At 38.7% G+C, this 25,601-nt stretch overlaps 1 protein-coding gene across 2 annotated transcripts in view; it reads left to right on the top strand.

Moving 5' to 3' along the window:
- Sulf1 (sulfatase 1) overlaps positions 1-25,601 on the top strand; it is a 175,169-nt gene that overhangs the window by 26,680 nt on the left and 122,888 nt on the right. Inside the window, exons 1-2 of one of the 2 annotated variants that reach the window (XM_048782936.1) lie at positions 552-890; positions 11,419-11,521. The gene's annotated coding sequence lies outside the window, so the exon portion shown is untranslated. Of the gene's footprint in view, positions 1-551; positions 891-11,418; positions 11,522-25,601 lie in introns of those variants that run through there. The other variant, XM_048782937.1, reaches the window with a different exon arrangement.

Genomic DNA, 25,601 nt, shown 5'->3' with positions numbered 1-25,601 from the left:
AAAAAAAAAAAAAAAAAAAAAAAAAAAAGCCCTCGGGGTCCGGGTTATTGCTCCCACTGAGAAGAGAGCTAGAGACCTGGAGAGGATTAAAACAGAGGAGTCCGCAGGGCACTGGGATCTCCTTGCAAACCATCATTAGGAAAACAAGAGACCCGGAATAAAGAGAGGTAGGAGCACCTGGCCCGAGTCTAGGAAAAGATCAGTGTTTCCTAAGCACTTGGTATCTGGAACGCCTGGCTCCCCAATACCACGTCTTCCTCGTGCACTCCATCCTGCCACCGGCAGCTACTGTGCAGGGCGCCCCGGGGAGCCGGAACCGCATGCCTGGAAACCTGGACTCCCTCCCGCCCCCTCCTCCCTTGCCCGCCGGCCGGCCAGCTGCAGCGCACTGTTTGTTTGCCGAGGTTTTGCATACACATATTGAGTTGCCCTTTTTTTTTCCCCCAGTCAGTTCAGCAGTGTCCCGAAATTCACCCCCAGTGTAACTTCTGCCTCTGCTCCTCCTCTTCTTGGAACTGCCTTTTGTTTGTCTGGCAGCGTTGGTTCTATGGGGGTGTGTGATGATAATAATACGCGGGCTTATATAACCCTCAGCATCTTGCAAGCACTTCGCAGACAGTCCCTAATGAATCTTGGGGCCGGTGTCAGGCCGGGCAGCTTTATCTGCAAATAGGAAACCCGAGGCACAGAGGCCAGGAGGGTGGGCAGTGAGGATCAGAGGCCAGGCCTTCTTGGCTCCCAGAGCTCATCGGAGGTCAGGACCGATAAGTAACAATGACTCGCCCCTACACGATGAGGAAGGAAGTCCTGCTGCCACCTTATCTCTGCTCCTCTGCCTCCTCCCTGTTCCCAGAGCTTTTTCTCAAGAGAAGATTCTGAAGGCGGCTTTTGTAAGTATGATGCTCTACTTTTGCTTTAAAAAGAAGACGACAAACTTTCCTTCCTGCCCTTGTGCGTTTCATGTTATTTAGATGATGGAAAATGTGTTTCTGGCCAAAGTCCTCCACCCAAGTTGGTCCCTCCTAAGGATGATAGGAGGGAAAGAGGTTTCTGTCGATAATTCATTTAAGAAAAGAACACTCAGGCGAGGGTATTAAATTGGCCACTTTCAGGGCATTCTGATCATGTCTGGCTGTACACACACACGCACACCTCCTCTAAAGGAGACCAGGTTATTTACCTGGCCTGTTAGGCTTTGAGAAATGATGCAACAATTTTGATCTTCAGTCTCTCTCTGCCTTGAGTACTAACAATTTCTGCTAAAAACAACTGTTGAAAGTTTCTTTTCACACTATGAAATAAATCCCATCTTTCAGTGTAGGCATGAAACTTGAACTGGCTTGTGTAAACTGTACAAAACACTGTAACTATAGTGGACATGTTCACTTTATTAAATTTTTCACTGCATGGCTGAAGGGTTTAATAATAAAGGAACACTAACTTCTTAAGCACTGGCAAAACCCAAAGTCCCTTTATTACACTATGTTTATGTAAAGAATGCTACATTCACAGTTCTTCTCAGGGGTGTTGCTTGTGGCTTTGAGAATTTGCCTTCCAACAAAGGTGGATTTAAAACTTTAGAAGAACACTAAGAAAGATACAACTTACATGTAGAAAGGATGAAAAAAAAGTCAAGTTCTACTTATAGTAATTGTATAATTTGCATTTGTAAAACCATGATCATAATTTGCTCTACTATGAAATATATATGTAAAAACAGGAGGTATAATTTGGTAATAACATATAAAAGGAAGTCCTATCACTCTAATGTCTTAAGTGCCGTGATTACTCCACTGAGCTTGTCCTTATCTTTAGATAAACAGATGAGAAACCCATACATAATGTGTATATACTAGTGTGTGTATATGTACATTACCTTAAATTCTTACATCTGTTGTATCCATCTAGTGCTCAGTGTTTTACATGATAATATAATAACCAAAGTAGACCAAATGGAGAAGTTTCATATAAAATTTCAGATTGCAATAGTGCTATTTTTCATTATTTACTTAAAACCATGGGAAACATTATAAAATTATGTCTGTTTTTAAGATTCTCTTTAAATAACACTTCTACTTCAAATTATCTGAAGCTACTGAGAAATTCTAATACATAATTATTAAGTTAAAAATGAGACTGGAGGGCTAGGGTTGTGGCTCAGTGGTAGATCACTTGCCTAGAATGTGTGAGGCACTGGGTTCGATCCTCAGCATCACATTAAAATAAGTAAATAAAATAAAGGTATTGTGTCCATCTACAACTAAAAATTTAAGAAAAAAAATGAGGCTGGATCCTAGTTGCTTTAACCTCTAAATTTAAAAGTAATCTGTCAACACTAAAGTCTGTAGCTGATTTGATGACAAAGATCACAGGATCAAAACCTTGGCCTCAAAGTGTAGTCAATCACAGTAGAAAGAACACAAACTTTGACAAGATCCAGATTTGAGGTTTAATTTGGCCATTACCTGGTTATAAGACCAGCAGCAAGATCTTTAAGATTTTCAACCTCAGGCTTCACATTTTTGAAATAAGAGGAATGCTGCTTACCCCAAGGAGACGACTATTGGGAAGACTAATAGGATATAATATATGTGAAATATCTATCACAGAGTGTGAAATAGCAGTCCATTTCAGTGCCTTTCCATTTACTCATAACTTTTTAAGTCTTTTATTCAATTCATTCATTTTTTGAGCATCTACTCTGGATTGCATGCTGTGCTTAGCACTAATGATACAAAGGTGAATACGGTTAATGTCTTCCTGTGGAGAGTTCACAGTTTGAAGAGACAGACCAGAACAACAGATCATTTTCATAGCAGTATAATACCTGTGAAATGAGTAGTTCCTGAAGATTGAGAGGCAACACTGGGTCTAGAGTATTTATCTGTGCCTGACACAGCCAAAGGACCCTTTCACAAAGGTATTATTGATTTCTGAGTTTTAATGGGTAAGCAGGAGGTGAGGGAGGACATTCTAGAAGAGGCTGTACAGTGACAATAGGAGACGGGAACAAGCCTGGTTCGGATGGTACATGAGTCTAGAAGGCTGGGAGATTAAGAGGAGCTCAGCCATCAGCTGTGCTGGTATTTTATCTGAGCTGTTTGTATCTATTGACTCTAGTGAAACAAACTCATCCAAGGACCAGCCTCTGATCCCACAATAGTTTGTTTTATAGTTTCATATCCAGATAAGAAGTTTGGGCCCAAATGTCAATCTTCTACATCACTAAGACATTGTTTCACTCAGTGGAATCTTTCCTTTCATTTGTTTGGACTATTTTGTTTCTTGGTGGTGAAACTCTTCTGAATTTTGGAAACACTGTAGCTCAGGCTCCTTATGGTACATTCAGGATCACTCTTAAATCCATGTGAAGACACTCGGGGACTCTGTATGGAGCTGGGAAGGCAGAGAGTAGATGAGATTTATGTTTTAGAAAGATTTTGTTAGAGCCTGTAATCCCAGTGGCTCCGAAGACCGAGGCAGGAGGATCAAGAGTTCAAAGCCAGCCTCAGCACTGACGAGACATAAAGCAACTCAGTGAGACTCTGTCTCTAAATAAAATAGGGCTGGAGATGTGGCTCATTGACTGAGTGCCTCTGAGTTCAATCCCTGGTACCACTATTACCCACCCCACCCCACCCCACCCCAAAAAAGGTTTTGTTAGAAAGAACACAAACTTTGATACAGTCCAGATTTGAGTGTTAGGTTAGCCATTCCCAACACTGAACCCAGGACCTTGTGTGTGCTGGGCAAATGCTTTACCACTGGGCAATACTCCCAGCCTTAAAAGATTTTATATAGACTATCCAGGAGGCCATATCAAGCTTGGGCTAGGCAGAGGCCTGAAAGCAGCAATACTGTAAATTAGGAGAACAGTTTAAAGACTATTGTTGTGTACAAATGAGAAATGTTGAGGGCCTGAGCGGTGTAGGTGGATAGCAGGGCCTAAATTCCAGGCATATTTGGAAGATAGAACATTCTTGACTTGGAGTTGGATGCTGGAAAGGAAGAAAAAAGAAACCTCTATAATATTAGTTTGGGGTTTGGGCCATTGAGTAGTTGTAAGGGAATACCACAGAATAAGAAAAGGTGTTGGACATTTCTGTGTTCACATATGAATACACAACTAGTGTAACTCCACATCATGTACAACCACAAGAATGGGAAGTTATACTCCACGTAGGTATAATATGTCAAAATACATTCTACGGCCATGTATAACTAAAAAGAACAAATAAAAAATAAAATAAAGAAATTGAGGCTAGCCTGGGCAATAGAGAGACTGTGTGTTTTTTTTTAATAATAATAATAATAATAATAATAAGTACAGGTATATAGAAGAAAATAGAGTTATCTGTGGTAAGATTAGAATAAGATATTGATAAGAGACTAGACAGGAACATTGAGTAAGAATAAAAAGTAGCTTTAAAAAAAAAGTATAAAATTGCCAGATATTTTCTCTCAGAATTTTTGAGGAGAAATATAAAGGCTGAGTTTGCTTTCTTATGTTCTAATGCTCCAAGAATGACTAGTATCTGGGCTCATTGGGTTATGGCTTTAATCTTAGCTTGCTGTCTTTAATCTTGAGTTCCTGCTGTCAGATAAGTTGTGTTCCCATTAACTTTTCAATAGGAAAGCCATGGCTAGGCAATCTTGCCAGGACAAAATTAGAGAGTAATTTTTATTTCTATTGATCCTTCAGAAATCAGCAGAGACTAGGGGGAAAAAAAAAATCTGTGAGCCAGTAGTATTCTATATATGTACTTTAAAAAGCACATGTTCATAAAGAACTTATATTTATTCATATAAAAATCCCTTTCCTTAGCAGGGATTTTTTTCTCTTCCCTTGAACTAGGGGACCCACTTGGAGACTAAAGCAAAGTATGTAATTTCTTCCCTGGTCTATAGCCATTTTACCCTTCTTCAGTGTGACCAGTGGTTTTCCCCCCACACTCTGGAATAGTGTGTGGAGAAAGAAGGAGTGGGTGGTATTTGTGAATTTTTTAGAGATGACAACTGGAAGAATTTTTAACATTTGAATGAATAATAATAATAAAAAAGCAGACAGGAAATAGTGGCTTTTTTTAATCTTTGAGTTCTGATTACTTGATAATCCTAGTTTTCTTATACTCTTTCAAGGCTTCTACGATTCACATTTAATCTTCTAGGGCAAAGCCTCTCTCGGATTTCCTAGATTTCGGAACTCTTTGCCCACCTGAGTTCTTTGAAGCAAATGACACTTATTACAAAGAGGGGTTAGTTAGCCTTTAGGGCTCATCTTGCAAAATTGAATAGTTTTATTTCTGGTAGGTGAGCTGTGTCAACACATTCAAAAAACAGAGTTAAGAAGCCATTTCCACCTCTAAATATTAAAGTTTTATCACTTAATAAGAATTATCTTTTGCCTTTTTTATTTTCTTTTTTTGTGATGCTAGGGATTGAACCCATGGCCTCACAGATGCTAGGCAAGCATGCTACTGCTGAGCTACATCTTCAGCCCCACTTTGACTTTCAGATGATGAAAAATATTCCTATTTTTGCCAAAATGCTATTGCCATTTAAAAAAAAATGAAGAGTTCCCAAAAAGGAACTATTAACATTTCAACTATGCAAAATAAGCACCAAATATATACTTGAGAAAGAGTTCACATCATGGGAAAGTTTATTATTTAAAAAAGGAGCAAGACAATATTCGGGAATTCCCATTAGCACAATTAAAAGTCTGAGGAATATACTGGGTTTCCATATATGGTGCTGGCAATTGCACATTTAAGTTACTCAAGCCATTTAAAGTCTTGGCTTTCTAAGTAATTGCTACAGCCTTTGCAATCTTTTTTGGGTTTGTTGACATAATGATTTACTCCAGACTGGGTGCTGCCTGAGCCACTGTGTTTGCCTACATAGTGTTTGAAGAGTGGATAGGTCACAGCTGTGTAGCCCCCAGACACCTGAGGCCAAAGTATTGCTGGATTTTGCCTCATTTCTATGCTCCACAGAAAGCTGGAATCTCCCCAATTTTTTCTTGGGTTTGGCTTCCTGCTCACATGTTTTCTGGTTTCATGTCATTGTGCATTAAGTAATAGTCCCACATGCATGCACCATCCACAATGGCAAGATTTGTGTAGCTCAGTGCAAGTTTTCTAATGAGAAAACTTTGGACCTTCCGCCCAACCTTTAGGAAAGAAAGCAGTCTGGAACTTGTTATTGCTTTCCAAGGTGAAGAGAGCAGAGGCAGAATGTACCTCCGCAATAAGACGACTAAAGCCACTCTTGGACAATTAAAAGAAAAATGCATAAGAAAAATAAACATTTACCTTACACATCTGTCCAAATATATGTATGTGTACAAGATAGAAAAATACATGCAATTCACAGTTTAAAAATACCAGTTACTGTTACAGCATTTCATGATGAATGGTGCTAGTGTTTTCTGCTGAGGACTATTTTAATGACATTTCTCTGCAGCAAAAATCTGATGAGTTTACGAAGTTTGAGAGCCAGGAAATGCAACTCAGTTTCTGAATAACGGGGAAAGCCAAGAGAGTTAAGTTCTGTCATCTAGTTGCTTTATAGCAGGAATTCATAAGCGCTAAGTGTAATAACACACTTGACAGAGAAGCCATCTGAAACTTTTCAAGTACCGCTGTTGAATTATTGAGCTTGACTTCTGGACATTATCCCAGGTGAAATTCTGATACTCACACTTATTTGTGGATGCTAATTTCAAATAAATAAGCATATATACCAACACTTTATAGAATTTTGGAGCAAGAAGGTATTTTGGAGATCTTCTAATCTTGCCAATGTGTGTGTGGTACTGGGGATTAAACCCCAGGCTAGACAAGTTCTCTGCCACTGAGTTTCATACCCAGACCTTTTTATTTTATTTTGAGACAGGGTCTTTCTGAGTTGCCCAAGTTGACCTTGAACTTGATCTCCTAACTCAGCCTCATGAGTGGCTGGAATTATAGGTGTGTGCCACCATACCTGGTTTACCTTATCCTTTCAGGTTAGGAATAGGAAAACCAATGCATGGACATCTGTCTCTATGTGTGCGTGTGTGCGTGTGTGCGCGCACATGCGCGCGCGCATGTGCATGCACACACACACACAATCTGAGACTTGTCTCAAGTCATTGCTTACAGAAATATGATGTCTGACTCAGGACAAGGAAAGAAACAAATATGATGTCTGACTCAGGACAAGGAAAGCCACAGCTAGGCCACTGGTTTTCTGGTCCATTCAAGTTTGTGTGGCTATTTCAGGACTGTAGGTTGACAATTCATTCCTGTTTGAGAAACTACTGAGGGTCTCAGATTAGAAAAATTTTAAACCAAAACCTGAAAAAAACTCGGTTTCTGACTATACTTTCTAGCAATGCACAGTCACTTTTTATAGTTACTAGGGCCACTTTGGAATTGAAGTTGGAGACAAAGCCCAAGACATAACCCACTTTCAGCAAAGCTTCTTTTTTCCGGCAGTGCTGGGAAAGGGACCCAGGGTAACCCACATGATAGGCAAGTGATCTACCACTGAGATACAGCTCCAGCCCACTCTGAGCAGTCTTAAAACCTGACTGTAGAGACAGGCATCATAGGACTCGTGGACAATAGCAAACTACATAACTAAGTGCTGCCTTATGTGGCACAGATTTAAGTGTTGCTGCAATTCTGGTGACAGAGATTAATGAAAATTGAAGTTGTCAGAAAATGGGATTTCAGCTGATCCCAGAGGAGCGCTTAGAATTTTAATATGTGGAAGAGAGAAAAGCAGACTTTTCCAGGTCAAGGACAGCAAGAATTTTTTTTTGAAAGCATGGAGAGAAGCCCTTAGAGTGGGACCAAGGTGAAGTGCTCTCCAGCCAAGTTTCTCACCTGAGTAACGGGACCTGGAGCCCCAGTACTGGTTCACATTATTTACTGAAATGTCACCAAAATATGTGCCCCCAAACACCTAGGTATAAGTTCTTTATATTTATATGACTATAGTGTTCTCCTTTGGTTTCCTTGGGAGTTAGTTTCAGAACCTCTCCTTTGAATATCAAGATCTACAAGTTCCTTATGTAAAACAGTGTTGTACTTGTATGTAAACTACACACAAACTTCCACGTACCAAATACAATGTAAATTCTATGTAAATAATTTATGCTGTTGTTTAGGGATTAATGACAGGAAAAAAAAATTCTACTTGTTTGGTAAAGACAACTCGCTGTTTTGTTTTAACTACTGGGCAGGATCTGGGTTCAGGGAAGAGGTGCAAGATGAAGACACAAATATAAAATTTAGCTGCATAAAGATGATTCTTTTTCCCCCTACCAGGGATTGAACTCAGAGGTGCTCTACTACATACACCACCTCCCTTTTAAAATTTTTGAGGCAGGGTCTCAAAATTGACTCAGATTGACCTTGAACTTCCAATCTTCCTGCCTCAGGCTCCCAAATTGCTGAGATTACAGGCCGGTGTCACTGTACCCAGTTTTCTAAATACTCTTTATCCTAAATCAGCTAAATGTGAAGACACAGAATCCACGGATATGGAAGGTCAACTGTAATGGCACATTAATTCAGTTATATCTATTTAATTGAAAACCCAAAATAAATCACAAGTTAAATACAAGCAAAACCATAAACCAATGATAATTTTTTTGTAGGGAAAAAATTATAGAATAGATTTGTTTTAACCAGGTATTCATTCGTGAAATTGGGGGAAAAAAGAAATATTTTAATAAAAAATTTTATTGCATATTTAGTGCTATACCTGTGTATAATGAACTGTTACAACTTTTCACATGTAAAGAAAGAACCTGGCAATACATTTGCTGAGAGCAAGATTCTTCGACTGAGAACCACACTGGTTCAGTCATCCTATCATTTTTCTCTATTCTGGTGAATAAAGAAAACTCATACAACACAACCAGAAGTGTTTGGCATTTGTATCAAGTGAGAGTAGCTGGTAACAATTATATTTTTACATTATTTAGCCATGCATTTTCATTTTAGAAATGAGAAATAAAACTCTTCTTTAATCAAATTAAAAAAAAAAAGTCTAATCTCAATCCATGAAAATGTCTTTTTGCGTGAGAGGAGACACGGTGTTGGGGAACAAATGGGCCTGGTAACTGCTAGGCAGACGCTGTACCACTGAGCCACATCCCCAACTTCTAACTGCAAATACACGAGAGAGGTTGTATCTTTATCATTGTTCGTAAGAAGAAATCAACTCAAATAATAACATTTACCAATGTTTAGCGAAAACCTATTTTGTGCCAGGAACTCCGCAGTTTTCACAAAGATGTTCTCATTATCTTCCCATCATCCCTGTGTGAAATAAATAACATTTTTAATTCCCATTTTTCAGAGGAGGATACTGAGGCATAGAGAAATTTACTCACTCACTCACTGAAGATTACATAGCCTGATTACGTAGCCTGGAATTCAGGCTTCTAATTCCAGAAACTCCTGCCCCCAGAGGTATCAGAACAGTCTCAGAAAAAAGATCCGGCCCATCTGACCACAGCCAGATCTTTTGACATCACATTCAAATATAAATGGTTTTGTTTGTTTTTTATTTGTGTGCTGGGTATTGACCCAGGGCCTCACACATGCTTGTGTGCTTTACCACTAAGGTACACCCCCCCCCAGTTTTTACTTCAGGGAATCCTAAAGTGCATGCGCAATTATAGACATAAGCATTTATTTGTTCTCCCAGAACATATTTTTAAAAATAAGCAGATGCATGATACTTATAATAATTTATGATATTTCAGAGACTTGGAAACAGGATGTGAAAGTTCTAGAACTCACCAGCTCCCAGGATGAGAAGCACAGGGGAGTGGTCTAAAGAGATAATGGGTTGGGGTGTTGGGGCGGGCCAGATCACAGAGGGTGGCATAAAACTGGCTGGAGGTGGATGAGTTCAGCCTCTGTCCAAGTGGAAAAGAGACATGATAAGGGTGGCCTGGGAGGAGAACCAACACTGCAGCCACAGGTCTGCTCAGCGAGGCACAGCTGCAGGAAGTTCGCTGTAGGAATCATGTTTCCAGAACAGAGAGAAGGATCTGGGATTGCCCACATTTAACCCAGACCTCCAGTGCCAGCTCAGAACAAGAGATCCCAGGTCGATGAGGGAAGTAATCTGCACCCATTATCTCTGAGGTTCCCCTCTATGTATATCAGCATAGAATCGAGTTCACCAGTGGGGAAGGTAAGAAAGCTTCAAGTGAAATGTATGCTTACTTGCTTGCTTGCTTGTTTGTTTTCTGTCTGCCTTTTTTTTTTTTTTTTTTGGTGATACTAGGATTTGAACCCAGGCACACTCTACCACTGAGCTATAACGCCAGCTCTTTTTATTTTTTTTTTTTATTTCACTAAGTTGTCTAGGCTGGACTCGAATTTGCAATCCTCTTGCCTCATCCTCCCAAGGAACTAGGAGTAGTTGGGATTATAGGTATGCCTCACTGCACCCCAGCTGAAATGCTTTATTAAATGTTAATATTTTTATGGGCAAGAGAAATACTTTTTTAAATGCAAAGGATATTGTTTTGAATCGTTAAATGGAGTCTGTCATTTTCCTGTTCTTGTATACTTCTTTCCCTGTCTTGTATATCCTGTATACACGTATAGGATGTGTAGATATTAGAATGTTATTCATAGCAGTCAGATCACTTCATGAACTACTTAATGCATGAAAATGGGTTTTCCTCTTATTCAAAAAATCTACATCTATTTTAGCCACATTTTCCAGCTGTCATAAATCCAGAGTATGAACACATTTAATCATTTGTAAATGCTTACTTTGCTACTCATCAAATAATAACTTGAAGCAAGTTTAAAAGATTTTATGATTCAGCACATTTCCTTTAAAATAGATCTCATAACCTGAAATTAGATGCCACTCAACCTTTAAACTGGGAATACTTTGTAAACTTTTAAAGTGAAATTCTTCTTTATTGCATCTATGAAATCCAACCAAAGAATAATATGAAATGAATCTAATAGACAATTTTTCCCTTGATGAAGAGGAAGTGAAAATGGAAACTTCTGCAAAAGGACTGAGTCACCCATGGTACTTCCAACAATCTAACAAGTGGTCATCAAAAAAAGCAGTTCTAGGGATGCGGATATAGCTCAGTTGGTAGAATGCTTGCTTTCCATGCCCAAGACCCTGGGTTCAATCCCCAGCACCACCAAAAAAAAAAAAAAAAAAAANCTCATCTCTCAGATGTTGCCCTTTCATAACCTCAAAGGAAGAAGATCATTAGGAATAATATTCTTCAAATTTTATCAGTTCTGATAAAATTTGAAGAATATTATTCCTAATGATCTTCTTCCTTTGAGGTTATGAAAGGGCAACATCTGAGAGATGAGAAAAATTGCTAACAAAATGCAACTGATGGCACTGTGTTCCTCTCCATTGCAGGTGTGACGGTCACCCAGTCACCCACCATCAGCTTGGGGACGGTGAATTCAGCAAATGATATGCAGATTCTTCAAGGCAGAATAACTGTAGAAAATCTTCAAAGGTACACATACCAAGTTTTTTTCTCTCTTAACTAATTATAAACTAAAGGCCACCTGAGCACTCTGTCATTTAAAGAGGGAGTTTTTTCCCTTTCCACATTTTTTATTGGTGCACTTTAGTTGTACATAATGATGGGATTTGTTGTTATATGTTTGTACATGCACACGTGGTGAATATCTCTCTATAATTTGGTGAATATCTCTCTTCAGCCCTCCCCTGCTCCATCCACCACCTCTCAACCCCTGGTCCCTTTCCTCTACTCTTGATTTTCATAAAATTTCCCCACCCAACCTTACTTTTTTTTTTTCCTGTCTAGCTTTCACATAGGAGAGAAAGCATAAGACCCTTGACCTTCTGAATTTGGCTCATTTCGCTTAACATAATGTTCTCAAGTTCCATCCATTTTCCTGAAAATGACATGATTTCATATGCAAATGACATAATTTTATTTTTCTTTGTGGCTGAACAAAATCCCCTTGAGTATGTATACCATATTCTCTTTATCATTTCCTGGATGGAGAATAGTAAAAACTAGCAAAATTGGGGGTCTGACTCTACACTTTCCTGTAGCATTCTCAATCTTCTTGGCTGAAGGAACTAAAAAAGACTTTAAAATGTGTCAGAGCCATGTCATGACATCAGTCCTCAGGAATGTTAGGAGAACCATCTGAAAACTAGGAATCTACAAAATCCTATGACTTTATTAAAATATTACAAGCTGTTTAGGAATCTCAGGGATTAGAGAGACAAGGAATGGCAGGCCAGTTGCCCTTAGTCATCTGCAGTCTCAAGAGTGACAACTGCACGGATGTCACTTGTCCTATGTTCATAGCTGGTCTTCACAGTTTCTTGCCTAGAGTGTTGCAACTGGGGAGAGTTATGGAGACCCACCTCAGCATTTGCAAAAAATTCTGAGGAGTTTGCCTCCTTATGAGTTAACCCTCCCACGAATCTTTTCTCAAATGTCAACTCTACCCCACCCAAAACTAATGCAATGGAAACCATTGAGTTCTTCTGGTTTCAAATTGCTACTCTCAACATCACTGCATTTTCCTTGATTTCCCTTGGAAGTCTTACCTTGGCCCAGGTTGACCTGGAACCATCCTCTAATCACCAAAAAGTTCATGAACCTCACACAAAAAGACAAAACCTTCAGGTCTGGCCTGAATTTCAGGTTTGTCTTTGTGGGTTGTTTTATCCAGCTCTTCTAATGCTTATGAAATTAAACAGTTTGTCTTCCTTCAACAAATGACACATGAAGAAGAGGAATGGCTGGAAGTGTCCAGCACCTAGGGAGTGGCCTTGACGTCACATCATAAGCATCAGCAGTTTTCCTTCTGTTCTCAGAGCTTTCTCTGCAGAAGGGCTGGAGTATTACCATGAATGGCTGATAACTACCCTGTGTCACATGTTTGTCACCCACAAGCTCAATCAGTAGTAACAGAAGACAAGTTAAAAGGAAGATCTCAGGAAATATTCCAAACAGAAACTAAAAAGGATAAACATAGATAAAGTTCATAAAGTGTGACTTCATTGAAGTTCTTTATCTTCTTGAGTCAGTTTGCCAAGCATTTCTTGATAAACCTCTAGCCCAGGACATCATTGTTTCTGTGGAAAAGAAAGAGGTTGGCCTGTAGTATAGAAACTATAGAAGATCTAAAACACTTGAGTACTGGAGGCCACCCTTCATCCTGGGAGATTACTGAAGACCTGATTCATCAAAGCATCTATCTTGGTTTCTTTTGTGCAATGAAAAGGTCACTTTTCTGGAACTCTGTGTTGTTTGTTATGTAGCCAGTAATCTTTCACTTCACACTTTCCTCCCATTCATGGCTAAATCCACCCCTTGAAGCATTACATCCTTTTCATTTTTTTTTTTTTTGCATACTCTATGGGAAAACAGAAATAAGTGTTTCTGAAATACTGGATCAGAGTCACTTGCTCAAATTTAACAGGCAGGACACTTATTTCTTAAAACTCTGCGGGTTCCCTGTGAGAGCTGGCGTTGATCTGCTTTTTCCATTTTTGGGCTGGAAATTTCAAATACAATGTCTAACTGACTGCTGGCTTTCAAGACCTCTGTCCCTCCTCATCCAACTCCGTCATTTGAGTTAGATGAGATAAGCAGCTGAGTCATTTGGTACATCTGTATTCACACATCCACAGTCCTCTCAGCCAGCATATTTTGTAGAAAGAAATCAGTCCTTTTAGTGCTTGGACAGTCAGGTTTATAAAATAAGGACCACTTTACTGGACCATATGGCTTCAGAATGCTGCCCTGCACATTTTTTTATTACCCCTCTGCTCATGTCATCTGGGTATCACGTTCTTCAATTTAATATTTTTTCTGTCCTAAGAACTGCTCATCTGTAGCTTTTTGAAATTTTTGTCACCTCCAACGTACATAACTCAAGAAATAGAACCAGGAGATATTATTATAAACAAATCTCAGACATTTCCACTCTGGGTTGGCAGAAGATTATCTCTTGTTTTAAGGAAAGGTAATATAATAAGACACCAAAAAGGCAATTAAATCTCATCAAAAGTATTTACACCCGAGGAACAAATTGCAATTTTTTTTTTTTGTGGAACCTGGTTTTCAGCTTGAAATGCACCTGCCAAAATATGAATGGCTATTATTGTACCTTCTGGCCTCTAATATTGCGCTGTCGGACAAGGTTTGGTGCACACAGATGGGATCATTTAGAACAGTGGCTACGTTGTTTGTAAGGAAATTGCTTAGCCCTGTTAATGCCTATTTGGGATGGAAATTTGTATCACCATAACTATGCCTTAGCTGTGCCTTCCCAGCACTTTAATTTTTAATAATATTGTATTTTAAGGCAAATTTAATACATCAATTGTTTAAATGACTTCAAAATTCTCCATCAATTACAATAATAAATTACATCTTTTTAAGGAATCAATAGTAAATGTGGACCCTAAAAACTCTAAGATCATGGTTATCTAGTAAGCATTTAAATCTTTGCAGAATTGAGTTCTGAATGTGGGGGTGCTGTATGTGAAACAGACTCTTCATCTTTGTGAGCACCCTTATTGTTTTTATACATTGCTCATTAAAGAAGGCAACAGAACTCTAACATCATTTTAAAAGCATGTTTTCATTGTAAAACAATTACTGCCTAACATGAAATTTTTTTATAGAGTTAAAAAAACAATAAGCTATATGTACATCAAGCCAGTCTTTGTGGATATATTCTAGGTAGAATAATAGAAAATCGCTGCTGTTTGGCTATTCTTTTATTTACTTATTAATTTATTTATTATTTGTTTATTTATTTAGTTTTGCAGTGCTGGGTTTGGGGCCCAGATCCTCATGCATGCTAGGCAAACACTCAACCACTGAGCTATGCCCCCATCCCCAAAAGCAGCAACTTAAAATGGTATTATCTAACACTTTACATAACTTGAAACATAGAATACAGGATTGATATCTTTCTTGTCTTATCTTTATAGCAAGACAGTTTAAATTTTCTGCCTTCTCTTCATTTTTCTTTTAAATTTGTGCATCAAGGTCTATTGCATGGTGTGGGACAGAGCATTTGTTTTGCTTTTTCCCTGCAAGAGTTAACAATCCAAAAACAGAGTCAATGCCTTCTCTCAGATAGGGCCAATGGTTTGTTTTGTTTGGTACCAAGGATTGAACCTAGGGGCACTTAACTATTGAGCTATATCCCTGGCCCTTTTTATGTTTTATTTTGAGACAGGGTCTTGCTAAGTTGCTGAGGCTGGCTTTGAACTTGAGATCCTCCTGCCTCAGCCTCCTGAGCTGCTGGGATTACAGGTGTGCAACACTGTGCTAAGCTCTAATGTCAGTTTTTTTTTTTTTTGTTTGTTTGTTTGTTTTTAGTAGTAGATAGACACAATACCTTTATTTCATTTATTTTTGTGTGGTGCTGAGGATCGAACTCAGTGCCTCACACATGCGAGAAGAGCATTCTACCACTGAGCCACAATCTCAGCCCCATCCAATGCCAGTTTTTAAAGTAGCATCTTTTCCTACATCAGCCTCTTATCCCTTTAAGACAAAAAGACTGTCATGTGTTTTTCAGTAGCAGTCTGAGCAATACACAAGGGTTAGAATGTAAAAACACACGCATTTGCACACATATATGTGCATAATTAAATGAGTCCATTTAGGTAGTACATCTTTAAAGCCAGTGGATTCATGGAGGCAGAGGAGGGGGTGTTTCTGTTTTTGCAGTGCTAGCAATCCAACACAGGGTCTCACACATGCAGTAGTAGCTCTAACACTGAGCTACACCCACCGCCTGGTGAGCTAGTGAAGTGAGAAATATTGTGCCCCTCAGGTTACACTGTATTTAGCTGGCTTCTCTATATTCTCATCAGACAGAGACATGTCCCAGTAGATGACCCTCTCAGTAAGCCTTAGGTACCCACAGAATAGTGCTTTGTTTGATATGATGAAGACACAGACGGCAGGCATGCTGGCTGACCAGAGGAAAACCCTTTGCTCTTGCCATAATAATACATTCAGGCAGGAAGTTAGGAAGAAAATAGTTTTTCTCCTGGCAGCCGGGAGCTGGGAGTGGGGGGGATAGAGCTTAATTATGAAGATGGTGGGGGCTCAGGGACATTCACAAGTGGTGATCAAGAAAAAAGAATGGGGTGATGTCATTCTTCACTGGGACAATCACTGAAATGAAATCAGGCCACACACAATAATAGTCTTGTTCTATTCTCAGAACCACAGTTATAAGAGATTATTTTGCTGGGATGTTTCTCAGGAGGGGTGTAAGAGCCGCTACTCACATAGAACTCTGATCCCAGACTTGGAAGATGAGATGTGCAGAAATGGCCTACTCTGGGCTCACAGCACTTGTCTAAAATCACTGTGCCACAGTTTGGAATAGAAACTGGGTCCAGATTCTTGCAACATATTCAATTTAAAGAAACAGAATGCAATTATACAACTTGGTATCAGGCCAGATGTTTTAAATTGTTGCTCTTTTTTTTTTTTTTTGTAGGATGATTTTGAATGGCACACTGAAGTTAAAAATGGAATATATTGCTCAGTAGAAAGTTTCAGGAAGCCACTTCCTGAAAAGAAACACTGCCTTTGCCATGTTAGAGCATTTATGGAGTTGATTAATTCTGCTTTCAGAAGGAGCATTTGATCTTGTGTTCCTAGTTCCTGTGGCAAATGCATTCAATTTTAGGTTTCTTCTCTCAATGGTGTCCTGATTTGACCTAATTTATCTGCTTAGATTTCACAAGAGTGCATCATAATTATAAAGGAAAGTTAGACTTTCGAAGAAGCATCCCTGGACTAATTAGGTGGGAAGGTCAAATCTTGTTGTTAAGATTTTGTCATTTTTAAATAGAGCTTAAAAGAAATATTTAGGGTTTTTTTTTTAATTTGTGGGGGTGGTCAGTACTGGGGATCAAACTCAGGGCCTTGTGTATACTAGCCAGCTGCTTTACCACATAGCTACTTCCCCAGCCTAATTTTTTTTTCCCCTATATGAGTATACTAGTAAAACTGAAACATTGTATGCAACCCTTTTACAACAGTATCTGTAACTTGGAGAATTTGTAGGGAATGTTCATTTTTGGAAACCCTCTGAGCTTTAAGTATATGCATATATTCAGAGTCAGGATCTCTTTCATAGATTACATGCCAATGTAAAAAATAAGTTGGATTTTAGTGGGAATTCATATCCATCTAATGCTTTTGCTCTCAAATTCCTAGGCAACCTTCATTAGAATCTAGGTTGTAAAGGAACTTGTGGTGTATATGGGACAAAGCTGTTTGAAAACTGCTTTGGATATGGCTATCAAAATAAAAAGAGGCATATTTTTTTTCTGTTTGTTTTTTGGCAAATTCTAAACTTCAGTGATTTCTGCTACCCTTATTTTAAAATGAAAGGTAATTTGGTTATAGAGTATTTGAGATATACTAATTATTTAGAAATTAAAAATAGCTAAAATTGATAGGTGTGATGGTACACATCTTTAATCCCAGCTACTCAAGAGGCTGAGGTATGAAGGTCTAAAGTTTAAGGCCAGCCTGGGTAATTGATGAACTACTCTGTTTCAAAAAGACTAAGGATATAACTCAGTAGTAGAGCACTTACCTAGCATGCATGAGCCCTGGGTTCAATCCCCAGCACTCTGAAATTTTCAAAAGTAACCAAAAATTTTACCAACAAATTGTCAGCACTATCAGAAGCTCCCAAATTTTCAGGACTCGACTTAATTGTTTTCTTTTCTATTTATTTTTGGTAACCTCTAAAGACATCCAAGTCCATTATCTATAGTCAGTGCTCATCAGCATCAAAAATACAGGTGTTATAATAAGCAAATCTGTTGTTTACAAAGCAAGTAAGCTAGTCGTGGCTTCTATGATGGAATTCACCATAAAATTATATTTAAAATTTCTTGCAATTACATTTTTTACCTTTTTAACCCTTTTTTTGTGATCACATATTTTTAATTTTAATTTGTTATATATGACAGCAGAATGCATTACAATTTATATTACACATATAGAGCACATGTTTTCATATCTCTGGTTGTACACAAAGTAGAGTCACACCATTTGTGTCTTCATATATGTCCTTAGGGTAATAATGTCCATCTCATTCTACCATCTTTCCTATCCCTATGCCCCCTTCCTCCCTTTTTCCCCTTTGCCTTATCTAGAGATCATCTAATCCTCCTATGCCCACCCCCTACCACCACATTATGAATTAGCAGCCTTAAATCAGAGAAGACATTCGGCATTTGGTTTGGGGGATTGGCTAACTTCACTTAGCATTATATTCTCCAACTTCATCTATTTACAGCAAATGCCATGATTTTATTCTCTTTTAATGCCAAATAATATTCCATTGTATACAGGACTTAAAAACAGCATACTACAGGGACACAGCCACATCAATGTTTATAGAAGCACAATTCACAATAGCTAAACTGTGGAACCAAACTTCAGTAGATGAATGGATAAAAAAAAATGTGGTGTATATACACTTTGGAATATTATTCAGCAATTACATTTTGTACCAAAAAGGGATTTGATACATTTTCTACATTAAAAATGTATTCATTTATTTATTACATAAAATATGAATATCCCAAGAGATTAACTTCATCTGTATCCATGGGAGTCCAGTCCAGTCAGGGGTACAGGTGTGATGAGGTCAGCATTGCACAGTGTCCACAGGCCACGGCCCAGCAGTATTTGGAGTAGCCAGTGTTGTGCTACAGATAGGGCTATAGAGTTTCTTTCCTGATGATAAGTGTGCTGTAATACAAGTCACATAATTCTGCTCTCCAAAGATCACTGAAGTGAGAATCAGGATGTTGGATCTGGTTTTAGGCATTTTATTTATTCTGTAACTCTGTACAAACTTAAAATATACTTGTTCCATTTTCCCTCACTGGGATGTTGAAAGTATGAAGCACTTTAGGGGGAAGCAGATGTAGGAAGCCACTCTAACATAACCTATTGTTCTTGTTGTAATATTAAAAGGCTAAGGTAATGTGTGGTAATCTTTAGTTCCCATCATCCTGTGTTATTCCCAGCACCTTATTTCTCCCTCATTATTCTTTTAGTTTTATGTCTCTCTCTGCCAGTAAACTAACCCCAGTGTGTGTGTGTGTGTGTGTGTGTGTGTGGTGTGTGTGTGTGTGTGTTTTGTGTTTTGATGGTTGGCAAAAATTCAAAAATGTTTTGCAAAGTAGAAAGGCGATAGAATAGGATTATAACTACATATTCACTGCAGTAAAAACACTAAAAAGCATAAAATAAAATAGAATGGATAATCTGTACTGGCTTAAGCACTTAAAACAGAATTAAAAAAATATAAAAGTAGTATGTATTGTCATATACACTGGCACTTGTTGGAATTCAGGTCAGGGTTGACTCCAAATCATCTTTGCAATTAGAAAGACGTCTAAGACTATTTCCCGGAGATGGTAGGTGTTATTGCTTTTAACATTTTGTTGATTGGCTTCTGTCATGCACTAAAATGGTTGAGAAATTGCTATCATCTGGATCCCCAGACAGAGGCCAGAGATAAAACATGACAACCCTCTGCTCACTGTCAGTGCCTGTCACAAGAGTGCCTTTCTCTCAGGGAAATATTCAATTTTCTTGTTGCCTTTTACACCCCCAAACATTGATTTATAGAGGAACTTCTTTCAAACATGTCGTAGACACTACCAGCTTAGTGGTTTATAAGGGCTGAACTGTCCCTTCTGGGTGAAAAGAGAGGAATGTAGTTTACATTTTTTGTTTAGAAGCCCTGCTAGTTTAAAGAGCTTTCTCTCTGGTTGTGGAAATATTACGACAGAGTTTGTATGGCAGGACTTGTGTATACATGTATGAATAACTATCTAGTGACAGCTTACCCCTAAAGGTGACAGACAATAATTCTGACTCTCAAAACTTTGGTTTTTTTCTCTCCCTGACTCATGTGGGCAATAAGACCAGGCACTACCTCATCATAACTAGGTTGAACTATTGGCTTCTGCAGATGTCTGCAAATATAGAAAATGATATATGTTAGAGTGACGTAAGAAAGAGCTTTTCCTACTTCAGGGAGCCTTTGGGAAGAGCGCAAGAGCTATCACCTGGAAAGGAAATCTGATCTTTTAAAAATGGAAACCTCTTTTTTCCCCCCAGTTTGTAGTGACCCTGAAAGAAGTGTGCTATAGAGGCTAGAATCACAGATTCCGGAGCCAGATTACCTGGGTTTGAATCCCTGCTGTGCCATCTACTAACTGTGACTTCATTTCTGTGTGCCTCAGTGTCCTTATCTGAGAAGTGGTGGACAGTAATAATCAACTTCATTCATCCGTGTTGAATGAAGGTTAGATGATTTCAAATGTTAGTAAGGGCTCAGAAAACGTCTAACATGTAATAAGGTGCTTTGTCCTTACAAGAGGAAATTTAAAATTCCAGTGATGAAGTAGACAATAATGCCACAAATGGGGAGGAGCCATTCTTGGCTCACAGCCCTTGTCCTGTGGAAACTGGTGTTAGAAAAGAGTAGGACATATGCATTTGCCTCCCAAACAATCAATGAAAATACCTTGCCTTTACACACTTAAAATACTCACACATCCACCCTCAACAGTTGTTGAGGAATTCAAATGATGCATGAATAGGAAAGAACTTTGGGAATATTATCATCATTTTGATATGTACACATGGAGCACAAGGAGAAACTTTAAAAAAAATTTTTTTTAGATGTTGGTGGACCTTTATTTTATTCATTTATTTATATGTGGTGCTGAGAATCAAACCTGGTGCCTCACACATGCTAGGCAAGTGCTCTAACACTGAGCCACATCCCAGCCCTGGAGAACCTTTTTGAAACCATTTTTTTAGCTTTCTAATTTCTGACTTTCCTTTACATTTATGTAGTCTTTCATTCAACTTTTTCCCCCCATCCAACGATGATTTGACAAATATTGGCAAATAAACACTGAGAGTCACTTAAATCCTTTAAGAAGAATTTCCTGATGAGGTTCTCAGGATGCTGGACCCAGATTCTGAGCTCCAAACAGACTGGACACATACACCCCAGTCCACTCTCTCCCTTAGTGTAGCCTCACAGAGTTGGATGCTAAAGGCCACAAAGGAATAAAATGGGTCTGATTCATCAAACATTTTTTTAAGACTTATTTTTAAAAAAAAAAAAAAAGCAGCTGTAGGTTCACAGCAAAACTGAGAGGAAGGTCCAGAGATATCCCCATGTCCTCACTGCACCCCGTCATATGCACAGCCTCCCCCATTGTCCCCACCGCCCCCAGAGGGTCTACCTGTTATATCTGTTATTTGAGGGGATTTAAGAACCTACATTGTCACACCATCGTCACCCAGAGTTCATGTTTTATATCAGGGCTCATTCTCAGTATTATTCTATGGGTTTGGATAGATGTTTAATGACATGTGTCATCAAAACAGTTTTTAATAGTTTATTTGCAAATTATGTATGTTTGTTAATTTTTTAGAGCTATATTACAGTGCTATTTAAATGATGTGATACTAAAGCTCCAGGTTGACAACTGTACAGCCTCCTCCTCGTCAATTTGTGCTATTATTCAGATTCTTTTGTTGAAAATAGGGGAAAATATCTTTAGAAAATTATGAAAGGAGCCGGGTGTGGTGGTGCATACCTGTAGTCCTAGCGGCTTGGAGCCTGATGCAGGAGGATCACAAGTTTGAGGCCAGACTCAGTGATTTACTCAGGCCCTAAGCAACTTAGTGAAGCCCTGTCTCAAAATAAAAATAAAAAGATCTGGGGATGGGGCTCAGTGGTTAGGCACCCTGGGTTCAATCCCTAGTACCAAAAGAGAAACAATATTGAGAAAGGAAATCTCATGAAGAAAAGTTTAAGTATTTTGGATTTTTTTTTTCACCAAGTGGAGGGTACTAACTCTCCTTGTATTTTATACTTTTGAAAAAGATATTTTATCTTATTTTATTTTACTTTTTGGTATCAGAGATCAAACCCAGGGGTGCTCTTCCTCTGAACTACAGGGTCTCACCAAGTTTGCTAAGGCTCGTCTCAAACTTGCGTATCTCCTGCCTCAACCTCTCAAGTTGCTGAGATTACAGGCATATGCCCCTGCAACTGACATAGAAAAAGGCATTTTATATATAGAATTCAAAATTCTTTTTAAAAAATATTTATTTTTTTAATTGTAGCTGCACATAATACCTTTATTTTATTTATTTTTATGTGATGCTGAGGATCGAATCCAGGGCCTCACACATGCTAGGTGAGCGCTCTACCACTGAGCCACAACCACAGCCCTAGAATTCAAAATTCTGATTACATAGCATATGTTGTTCAAAGTTCTTAAAATAACCAATTTTGGATTTTTTAGTTTTTCACTTCTTTTTCATACATAGGCATGCCAAGAGCTGGCAAGACACCGAAGAAAGAGTAGAAAGATGAAGGAACCAGAGAGCAAGGGTTTTAAGGAGATGAAAGGACTCAAAGTAGGGAAAGGAGAATGGAGTTTGCCATGGAGCCCTGAAGAGTCAGGTGGAAGGACAGCCAAAAGGAGAGCCAGAACCTTGGTGCAAAAGTAGTTCGGTGAGGTGGAGGAGTTGTGTCAAGTAGGAGCAAGTTAATTATGAGGCATGGATGAAGCAGATGAGAGGAGAGGCATCCAGATACTAAGCCAATGGCAACGAAGCAGGAATAGAGGAGAGTCTCTCTGTATAGTCATTCTATGCCTCTACTGCCTACCTCTGCCTCTCCCTTCTCTTGACCATAGATCTCAGTCGTCCTGACACTGCTAGAGAAGAGGGGAAACGTCAGTGCATACTCCAGATGGTGTGCAGAAGGAAGAAGAAAAACAAAAGCACAAATACTGGCTAATAATTCAAAATGTTTGGGACTATAAGTGTTTTAGATCTTAGATTTTAAAAAATTTTTGGAATATATATTATATAATATATATATATATATTATATATATGCACACACGAATATATAATGTACATAAAATAAAATACCTTGGGGATGGGACCCAAAATCTAAATATAAAATTGTTATGTTTCTTTTTTTTTCTTTTCAATATTTTTTTAGTTGTAGATGGACATAATGTCTTTATTTATTTTTTTTTTTAATTTTTATGTGGTGCTGGGGATCGAACCCAGTGCCTCACGCCTGCTAGGCACACGCTCTACCACTGAGCCACAACCCCAGCCCCTCAGCTATGTTTCTTATAAGCCTTGACCGGAAGGTAATTTAATACAATATTTTTAATAATTTTGTGCATGAAACAGAGATTCATGGTGTATAATTTCCATTTGCAGCACCATGCCAATGATCAAAAATTTCCACATTTTGGAGCATTTCAGATTGGGAGTTTTCAGATTAGAGATACTCAATCTGTGTTTTACATGTATCATAAGCATATGGGTTATATACTTTTGTTATGGTATTCATTGTGTTGATCATTGTGTTTGTAGTTAGTTGAACTTTTCAGATGTGTAGAATTTATATTTGTTAACATGACTGCAAGTTTTTCAGTAATGATTGCTTAGAATTCTTTTTCCACTGCCGCCGCCCCCTCCCAGTACTCCAAACACACCCATGTTAGACTAGTTGATATTGCTCATGCTCCTCAAGTCAGTGAGACAGAATTAACTTTTGCTGAAAGCCCTTCATTTCAGGCATTGCACTTTTCAGCTCCAGAAATTCTATTTGGTCCTTTTGACTCGCATCCTCTTATCTCTTCATTGTTAGCCACATTTTCCTTAAAGTCTTTGAGCATAGCTATTTTAGAGGCTTAATTTGGTGGGTCCATCTTCTCTGTCATTTCCATGTCTCTATTAACAAGGTCACATTTTTCTGGCTTTTTCATCTAGCAATACTCCACTGACCGCTGGATATTGTAAGTAGTCTAAATTTTGTTGTCTTCTCTTAAAAAATATTTAGTTGTGTTCAGGAGGCAGTTAATTTAGTTAAGTATCAGCTGGTTCTTTTAAAGCTTGTTTTTAAGATCTAGAATGATCTATCCTCCAGAGCTCATAAGGCTTGGCCTTTCTGAGGTCTCCACTTGTGTTTCTCATGAATGCCTCATCTACACCCAGCTCTTCCCACTGAGGCTTGTCAGAACTTGAATGTCTCCCAGCCATGCCAAATGTACTTGTTCAACTGGCAGCCCCCTGGGAATCACCAGCTGCTCAACATTGGAGTCTCACTCTACACATCTGTAGCTCAGTATTCAACGATTTGAGGCAACCCCATACAGATTCTGGAATGCTCTATGTGGATCTCTCTTCTCCTACTCTATCCCACAAATTCCACTTCAATTCCCCAAATAGCACTCTCTCCTCTCTGTCCAGGTTTCTCTCTCTGGGCCAGTGTCCAGCAAGCATCTCCAGGAGAACCCATCTCACCTGTCTCCTTCCCCTCAGGGATTGCAGCCTGCCCAATGTCCGAGACATTGGGTGGCTTAGGGCCTCGCTAAGCAGGCTGATGGTGGCTTTGAACTTCACCTGTACTTGGACCAGTCTGATACCAGTGACTCCATCATGACTGGAAGTTCAAGTTCCATCACAGTTTTTCTATTTTTTTTTCCTTTCCCACTAATCAGTCATACCCTCCCTGGTAGTAACTGGGCCTCATTTATCTCTATTTGCAATGCCTAATAGGAAGTTTAGCACATAGCAGTTATAATAAATATTGACTGAGTGATTGTTAAAGCAAGCCACAATATTTAGGGTGTCTATGAAACTTGGCCAAGCTTTTAGGTGAACCTGCTCTGAGTGTTGATTTTATATCAGACCCCATACTTGAGACATTGATATAAATACCAAAGTACTTCTGTAACATGCCCTTTTAAGCAACAGAGAAATCTAATACACAATCGAAGGCACATAAGCTAGTGATCAGTGCTAAGGTTGGACAAATTCTATGCTTAACATTCTTTACAACTCTTAAGATTGTATCTGGAAGCCAAGATCACATGTTTTCAGGCAGTATAGGACAGTAATGACAACTTGTTATAGAAGTAAAGTAGTAGAAACTATTTTTAGCATTCAGCCCATGAAATTGGCAAATACAACTATCAACCTGCAGGGATTTCTCTAAGCATATAGCAGGATTATAAACTTCCATATTTTAGTGTCATTTAATCTTCCAAAGACTATGATAGCTTTTCATGTAAATTGAGTTGGCCTATCCAGCTATCTTTCTATGATCAAAAAGTCAACTTACAAAATAAGAATCATAGTCCGATAGCTCTGAACTGTAGAAATTGGGAAGGAAGTTCTGCATGTTTGCATTAAAGATTTCCCTCTAAAGTCTTTTTTTTTTTTTTTTTTTTTGGTACCAGAGATTGAACTCAGAGGCACTTAACCACTGAACCACATCCCCAGCCCTTTTTGCATTTTATTTAGAGACAGGATCTCACTGAGTTGCTTAGGGCCTCGATAAGTGGCTGATGCTGGCTTTGAACTCATGATCCTCCTGTCTCAGCCTCCCAGGGCACAGTGTAGAACACCTGTGCCCAAGGTTTCACAAAAGAAGTAACTGAATCTGGAAGAATGTAAGGCCTAGGGAAGTC

The sequence above is a fragment of the Marmota marmota genome, unplaced genomic scaffold (assembly GCF_001458135.2).
Source record: "Marmota marmota marmota unplaced genomic scaffold, marMar, whole genome shotgun sequence".
Classification (NCBI taxonomy): Eukaryota; Metazoa; Chordata; class Mammalia; order Rodentia; family Sciuridae; genus Marmota; species Marmota marmota.
The sequence above is the reverse complement of the archived record's forward strand: the minus strand, read 5'-3'. Positions and strand labels throughout refer to the sequence as shown.